Genomic DNA, 8,080 nt, shown 5'->3' with positions numbered 1-8,080 from the left:
GTGCGGGTGGGAAGGGAGGGGTGTCTCACACCAGCCACCCAGGCCTCAATGTGACGAAAGTCGTCAGCAGCCCCAACCGCATCCCAGCCCCTCCGCCCCGGCGAGCAGACGCCCCCAACCCAGCTTCCGTCCCCGCACTAAACAGCAGCAGCCCCGGGCCGGGCCGCGCGCCCGCAGCGCCACCACCGCGGCTCCCATCCCTTCGGCGCGGCAGACTCCCCGCAGGCCTCCCTCCCAGCCCACCCGGGCTCGCCGGGGAGCAGAGCCGCGGGGCCGCGCCGCCCGCTCCCCCCCGCCCGAGGCCGGCGGGGGCCACGCTTACCTTGGGCGCTCGCGGGGGGGGCCGAAGGTGGCAAGCCTCCCGCCCCCCGCCCCTTTCCTCCTCGCCTTTTCTCTTCCTCCCTCCTCTCCTCTTCCTTCGCCTCCCCACAGTGAGTCCGGGTGTCCCCCTCCTCCCCGCCGCTCGGAGTAGACGCCGAGAACCCCGGAGCCCGGCCCGCGTGCGTGCGTGCGGGAGGCGACGGCGCGGGGCCAGCTCTCCAGTAACTGAGCGCGGCGCGCAGCTCCCAACTAAAGTGTGAAAGAAGCGGCGGCCGCGGGGCCGCGGCGCGGAACGTTCCCCCCGGGAGTGGGCAGGGAGCGAGCGGGAGCGGGCTGGGAGCGAGCGAGGGAGGGGACCGCCAGGGAGGGGCGGAGGGAGGGAGGGGCCCTCCTCGCCCAGTCACTCACTCGAGGGGCGGGGGCAGCCAGCCACGCCCCCGCCGCCGGCCCCTCCCCGCGCCCCGCTCCGCGCTGCGGCTCGCTTCCCACCCCCGGGGAGGGGCCTGCCGAGACCGCCCGGCAGCCAAGCCCCGGGAGGACCGCTCCGGGCGAGCGGGCGCGCGGGGCTGCGGGGAGGAAAGGAAGGCGCCGGCCGGCACATACGCGCGCGCGCGCTCGCGTGTGTGTGTGTGTGTGTGTGTGTGTGTGTGTGCGCGCGCGCGCGGGCGCGTGCTAGGAGCCCGCGGGCCGGCGGGAGGGGAGACCCCGGCGGGAAAGCTGCGTGCGGGCCCTGTCACCCGGGAGGAGGCGCGGGTGTAGCGGGGCAGCTCCGAGGCCGGAGGGCCCAGCTCTGTGGTAGACCCGGCCCGCCCTGGGCCCTGCTGCGGGGCTGCGCCTGCTGGGAGCGGACGGAGGGAAGGCCGGGTACCCTGGGCGCGCCGCGCGGCCCCTCCCCTCCCTGGCTGGATGGCCGCAGTGCCGCGGCTCCGACTCGGCCACCGAACCGCCTCCAGCCTGCCCTGGAGCCGCGGCGCCTTCCAGGTGAATGAAGCCCAGGCGACCCGGCGGAAGCGGCCCTGCGGGGGAGAGCTGTGCGCCTCCAGCCCTGGCCGGAGACTTCGCGCCCTGCTCCCCCTCCCCGCCCTTCCCGGCCTCTAGGGACGAAAAGGGCGGAGGCCGCGTGGGCTGGGCGCGTCTGGGATGGTTGAGGGTCCAGAAAGATCGCCGTTCAGTTTTCTGTGGGCACTCACAAGAGGCCACCCAATTTTCCACCCTTTGGGAGAAGCTATTTCATTTTTCCCCTCTCCTCGGTCACCTCGGGTGTTCCGTGCGAGCACCGAACGGATCTTTCCACATTGATAGCGGTTGGACGTCTTTTGTGCGGCTTCCCGGCGCTTCGCTGCTGCGGCATTGCCCCAGACACGTGAGGAATGCCAGGCCTCCAGAGTGAGGGACGCCCTAGAAAACAATAGGGGCAAAAGATAACCCCCGGGTCTCGTAGATTGCACACAAACCGAACCGTGTCTCACTTTCCAAGATGAAGTTGGAAAATGGAAAAGGACACGTCAGAGCCGTGACAGTGATGAGACACTTAATTGAAAAGCAAATTCATAATTTAGTGTAATGAAATGAGTTAATAACCACCCATCATGGATGGGAAGTCAGGCTTTTAAAAAAAAAAAATGGTTTTCCAGTGCTTTTTCTTTCTCAATTTAAAAGGCTGGTATCACGTTGTTTTTGAAAATAAACTTGTGTTCTGTTTTTTAAATTACCCATATTCTAGTTCATTTTTCTCCTTGGAACCAGAACTCTCTGTCGTCTAAAGAGGAATGGTTAAGAAGGGAGAAGGGGCAAATTAGGATTCCAATCAGGCGCTGCCAGCCACCATCTCTATCACCCTAGGCAACCCGTTTCACTTCTGTCAGCTTTCCTTTCCTCAGCTGTAAAATGGGATTGATGATACTGGCTCCGGCCTCATAGGCTTGTTGTGAAAGTAAAAGGAAAATGAAATGAGGTGCCAATGTGTGTAAAGCACTTTGCATAATGACACATGGTAAGAACTCACTAAAGATGAGCTGTTATTTCAGATATATAGTTTAACCCCAAATTTGGTAGACTTTTTTTTTCTAATCTTTGCATTCCTTCTTAAAGTTGGGGAGGGATCCATCTGCTGGGTTTATGCAAATATAGTCAACTCTTCTTTGGGGTTTTTAGGCCATGCCTATGCTAAAATGAAAGAAATATATGACTAAGATGTGTGTGTGTGTTTATCTATGTAAAAGGATCCTTACGAGTAACAAGCTTTTGTCTCCCCCACCCCCCACTTCCCTCATCTACACAGACCACCCTGAATAGACCAACTCTGTAAATTGTTGACCTGGGTTGAATTCTGTCCCTTCAGGCCTCAGAACAGTGACTGACACTGTGGATTGTTGAGGGCAAGGCAATGTCGGTCTCCTTTGACTTGGTCTCCTCAGAACTAACAGAAGGCCACAAAGCAAGCACTTCATACATGTATAAATTAAAGGGCATCTGTACTATGAACTTTTAAAGCAAGTTTTAAATTATTCAAAGGAATACATGTTCATTGCAGAAAATTTAGAAATTTTGGAAACTCGGCCAAGTATGAAGAAAAGAAAAATCACCATAATCCTATCATCCAGAAAGAGGTACTGAATAAGTGCTTCAAGGATATTCATTTTCCCTTCATTTATTTCATTATTATTTCATCAGCAAACATTTATTAAGTACCTAGACAACTTCCTAGGACAGAGAACAGGTTGTATGTTGTTAAATGTTTGTTTCTCAATAGACACTACTTAGAAGTAACATTTTATATGGTAGTGAGGTTCTCAGGATAGTCTGCAAACAGTCCATGAAGGGAATCTGTAATTAAACAATAGTGTTGACCAGAAATAATCCAGGTTTTACAGGGCTGGGAGCACAATTTGGGGAGCCAAATCTTCTAGATAAGGAAGACAAAAGTACAAAAACCCTTTGGAAGGGTTCATGTGAAATGAGGGGTCTCGAAACTTAAGCCCCTTTTAGCTTTTTAGTAAACCCCCTTTGGTGCTGTAATTTTTGTAGAAATTAACTGCTTTGGTAAACATTGTTTTAGTGAGAAAACTCATTCTTCATTTCACCTGGGATCCCAGGGACACCTCTCCTCCATCTGTCCTCCCCACCACATGTGGAAGACACAAGAGTGGAGACTCCCACCACACACACACACACACACACACACACACTTCCTTGCACATGGTCATAGGAGAGACAGTGGGACCGTGGGGACTTTGGCAAGGACAGCAGAAGAGAAGAGCACAGGAGGAAGGGAGGGAGTAGACAGGAGAGGCTCAGGGGCTAGAGAGGCAGGATTCTAGCACAAACCATGCAAATCTGTTTTGGTCAGCACAAGCTAAATCTACTAGATATGTTATCACAGAATAATCTCTCTAGCTATTCATAATTATTAAGATAACTCTAAACATATAAAAATAATGAAAAACATGATTATCCCCTCTGGTTACAAGTAATAAAACCATCACCTCTTTGCCCTTCCATCCACCCCAGCAGAATCTCTGAATTCCATATCTTCAAATGCTCTAACTATAATTTTCAAAGAAAAATGATATCCTTTATGCTCAGAAAATTTGCATTTTTAAACTTCAAAGTCTCTACTCTTATAATTAATTTTCTTTTATTCCTAAAGCTTTAATTTATAAATACTTGGCACTATAGGACCATTCATAACAAATAAGTTTGAATGTTTTGTTTCTTATTTTTTCTTTTAAGTAGATTGAACATTTGTATCCCCCCAAATTCCTATGTTGAAGCCCTAACCCCAGTGTCGATGCTATTAGGAGGAGGTAGAACTTTGGGAGATGAGGTCACGAGGGTGGGGTCCTCATGATGAGATTATCTCCCTCATAAGAAGAGAATACAGAGCTCTCCCCTACCCCATCCCACCCATGACACAGCCATCTGGATGGAAATGGAAGCCAGGAAAAGGGCCATCACCAAAAACTTAACCATATTGGCACCTTGATCTCAGACTTCTGCCTCCAGGACTGGAGAAATAAACATCTGTAGTTTAAGTCACCCAGTCTGTGGTATTTTGTTATAGCATCCCCAGCTAAGACAGATAGGTTCCCTTCCCTATTGACTATAAAAAGGAAATGAAGGAAAATTCAGGTTGATTGAAAAAAAAGTAGTAAATGCTGTATATGCCGCCTCCTAGAATATCTCATATTGATCAGCATGAATTCATTTTATGTCATTTGTTTTTAAAAAGTACTAATCAGGTTAATTTTTCTGAATGATCAAGTTAAAAGTAGCTTTGGCAGGATTATTCAAAAACAAGCGATCCTAAAATAAGTACTACTCTGAAATGTGCTTTCTTTGTATTTGCTCCATGCAGTAACAGCTAACACTGATTGTCAGCTGTGTATTAACCAGGCATCATGTAATTCATAATGTATGTGAACTAACTCACTTCATCTTCCCCAACAATACCATCAGGTAGATACTACTGTTCTCATCATTCCCATGCAGATGTGGAAATGGAAGCACAGAGGGGTAAAGTAATGAGAGCAAGGCCAAGTGTAAAGCCAAGATTGGTTCTCACTAGTCAGATGCCAGAGCCCACACTCTGTTGGAAATATATTTTCTCTTCCATCTCCTCCACTTTTTTGCTTCAATTTTACTCATCCTTCAAGGTGAGGCTCCAAGTCTAAGTCCTAAAGGGAGGTCTATCTGAGCAACCCCAGCCTTTAAGTCTCTGAACTTTTGTGTAGCCATAGTCTTCCTCCTTTGCTGAAATTTTGCAACTTTATGCTGTTGGGGACCTTCCACATCTTTTATGTTAGCTCCACCATCAAGACCAGTAGCTAGTGGTTTGAGACTAGATAGTTGTGTGTGTTAAATCTGCCTTTGGGGAGGGACCACAATGCACAGGCAGGTAAAGCACCCAACAAACAGTTGCGGATTGAGGGTTGTTTATGTACAGGTATGTTTATACTGGTTAATTCCAGTGACACCACACAGCCCCTCTGAATGGTTGGGGCTACATCAGAGCAGGTAGCTTAAAGTCAGTGCTAATAACTTGCGAATGGTTCTAATTGGTCTCTCAATGATGTGTGAATTACTCTGAGTAACTTGCTTTTCTAGATCTGTAAAATAATGACTCTGACTTAGATCCATTTATTTCTTCCTTGGGTTTCTCCCTAGGGTCTATATGTTCTTTTATCTCGCTTCCAAATCTGGGTAGACAGAAGATGAAAACGTGTAACAGTCACTCGAAGCAGGGAGTGTTAAGAACCCATAACCAAGAAGTGAGATTCAGCCCCAGGCGAAAGAGATGAAGGAGGGCGGGGATCTCAGACACCCAGGAGGGGTCAGCTAAGCCCCCAGGCTATCTGCTACCTCTCCTCATTTCACAAGCTTTGCCCAAATAGTGGAAGTTAGCTTTCCAGGTGGAGCCCCTTTTTCTGGGTCACACAATGGCCCTGCCACTGTGGGTGTAACAGATGAATCCCTAGACACTCAAGTCATCGGTTCTTACTGGTATCAGCTGGAACACTGTCCTGCTTCCAGCCTGTAATGTGTTAATGGTAATTGTTATTTCACGGTTGGTCTTGTCTCTCCAGTGGATTTTAAACTCTGCGGGAAGAGGAGGTCTTGCTCTCTAAATTTCTCCATCATGCACACAAAACCTTCCGTAATTTGGGTCCTGCCTCCCTTTGAAGATTAAGTCCTAGTTCCAGTTGCTAACTGGAGGGATGGCCCAGCTACTTGGCTGATTTGCTAGTTACCATCCATCTTCCACTATTTCTACCCTTACGCACTTGCACTGTTGTTCCCTCTGTGTAGACTACTCAAACCTCTGCATATTCCAAGAGCTCGCCTGTCAGCCAATCCAACTCTTTCTCTGCACGGACCAGCCATCTAGACCTCTCTGAGCCTCAGGTTCTTGGTTTGCAACAAAGGGACCATACTATGTATACAGAGAATTAAAAATAAAGGCCTGGCATTCAGCACATTTAAAGAGCAGATATGGGTGCTTTGTAAATGGCTATTATAATCTCTTGTTCTTTATGGTCTGACTTAAATGTTTTTGTTCTGAGAAGCTTTCCAAAATCCCCCTTGTCAGAATTGAACTCTTCCTCCCCCACCTCCTATTGAAGTTTTGGGCTTTTTTAAAGCCTTTGAGATTTCGTTTATTTGTTGTAGTAGTTAACCAATTCTGACTAATACATGGCAGACGTGTATTTTGCAAACTGTACGATTCAGTTGTTTATCGTACAATCACATGACTACGTAACCATCAACACCGTTCCATTCTGGAACATTTTTATCACCTCAGAGAATAGGAGGGTTTCAATTTTTCCACATCTTCACAGTCACTTGTTAATAGCTGTCTTTTTTGTTGTAGCTGTCCTAGTGCGTGTGAAGTGGTATCTCATTGTGGTTTTGGTTTGCATTTCCCCAACGACTAATCGTGTTGAGCACCTTTTCATGTGCTCTGTTGAAGTTTGCTTATAATTTTGTGATGGCAGTTGCTACAGCCAGCACTTGGTTACTCTTCACATTTCCTATAACCTTTTGCTTAAAGCTTTGTAAATTGTGGGTCTCAAAATGTGTTTATCGAATGAGTTATTTATTGCTGATATCACCCATTAGGTATCCTGATGTCAACTGACTATAAGAGAGAAGAGAGAGAACAAAGAAAGTATGCAGAAAAGAACAGAGCAAAATATGAAAGAATATGATGCCTATTATTCTGAGAGTATACAAATTATATGTTGAATAATGCTTTATAGCTATTAAAGATATCCTGGTATTTCTACCAGCTGATCTGCTTTCATTGTATTTTTTTCCTTGATTACTTGGGCGGATTCAATAAGGAGGTATTATATACAAATTAAGACTTTTTAGTTTTAAATGAGAAAAAAAGAATTAAACTGGAAAATGTAATTTTCAACCAATGATGGTAATTGGAACACAAGGGCTTTACTCCTTCATGCTCCTTCAAAGGAATTTTAGAAAAAGGAGCAAACCTGTAACTCAATTAAAGTGCTACCACATTCTAGAAAATCTAAAAAATATTTGTTAGATAAAATGAGACTCATTTGAAAGAAAAAGAAAGGCAACCTCCAATTCATGAAATGCAAAAGCAAGACCTGAGGAGTGAGAAAAAGGAGTTTGCAGTGGAGTCTCACTGTCACCCATGCTGGAGAGCCTGGAGCTACAGTAGCCAGGGAGGAGCAAATTGATCCCTATAGAACCTCCCAGAAGTGTACCAACAGCAATACTCAGAGTCAGATCCCACTACAGTGGTCAGAACCAGCTGCTAAGGGGGACTGTTGGACAAAGGACCCAGGCCAGCTAACAGTGAACTACCTCACAGCCACTCTCCAGGGTTACCTCACTCCCTTAGAGGTCTGTTGTTTAAGTTTCATGTCTACCTCCTCAGGCTACTGATCTGATGTGTACTAGTCCCTTCTTCCAGTATGTGTATGGTGTTTTAGTTAGGCTTTGTTGGTTGTAAGAAATAGAGGCTTAATTCTACCAGCTTGAGCCAGGGGGACCAGGGAGAATTACTTTAAAACATCATGGGAAGCAGAACCCTTCGGGAAATTCAAGAACAAGAACCCTAGAATGACCAGAGCTCGTGGACATCAGTGTAAAGATGTGACTCCACATAGCTTCCACCTGTCCCACTATAAAGAACTGTAATGCTTCCTAAGCATTCTCATCACAGGGAAAAAAAACCATTTCTTTCTTTCTTTCTTTCTTTCTTTCTTTCTTTCTTTCTTTCTTT

The 8,080-nt window shown here is 47.3% G+C and overlaps 1 protein-coding gene across 1 annotated transcript in view; it reads right to left on the bottom strand.

Moving 5' to 3' along the window:
• CUNH1orf21 (chromosome unknown C1orf21 homolog) overlaps positions 1–339 on the bottom strand; it is a 216,720-nt gene extending 216,381 nt beyond the window's left edge. Inside the window, exon 1 of the mRNA XM_032393117.1 lies at positions 323–339. The gene's annotated coding sequence lies outside the window, so the exon portion shown is untranslated. The remainder of the gene's footprint in view (positions 1–322) is intronic.
• Positions 340–8,080: the final 7,741 nt, after the last annotated feature.

This window comes from Phoca vitulina, unplaced genomic scaffold, assembly GCF_004348235.1.
Source record: "Phoca vitulina isolate PV1807 unplaced genomic scaffold, GSC_HSeal_1.0 scaffold71, whole genome shotgun sequence".
Taxonomy (NCBI): Eukaryota; Metazoa; Chordata; class Mammalia; order Carnivora; family Phocidae; genus Phoca; species Phoca vitulina.
This window is presented reverse-complemented; position numbering and strand designations above follow the sequence as displayed.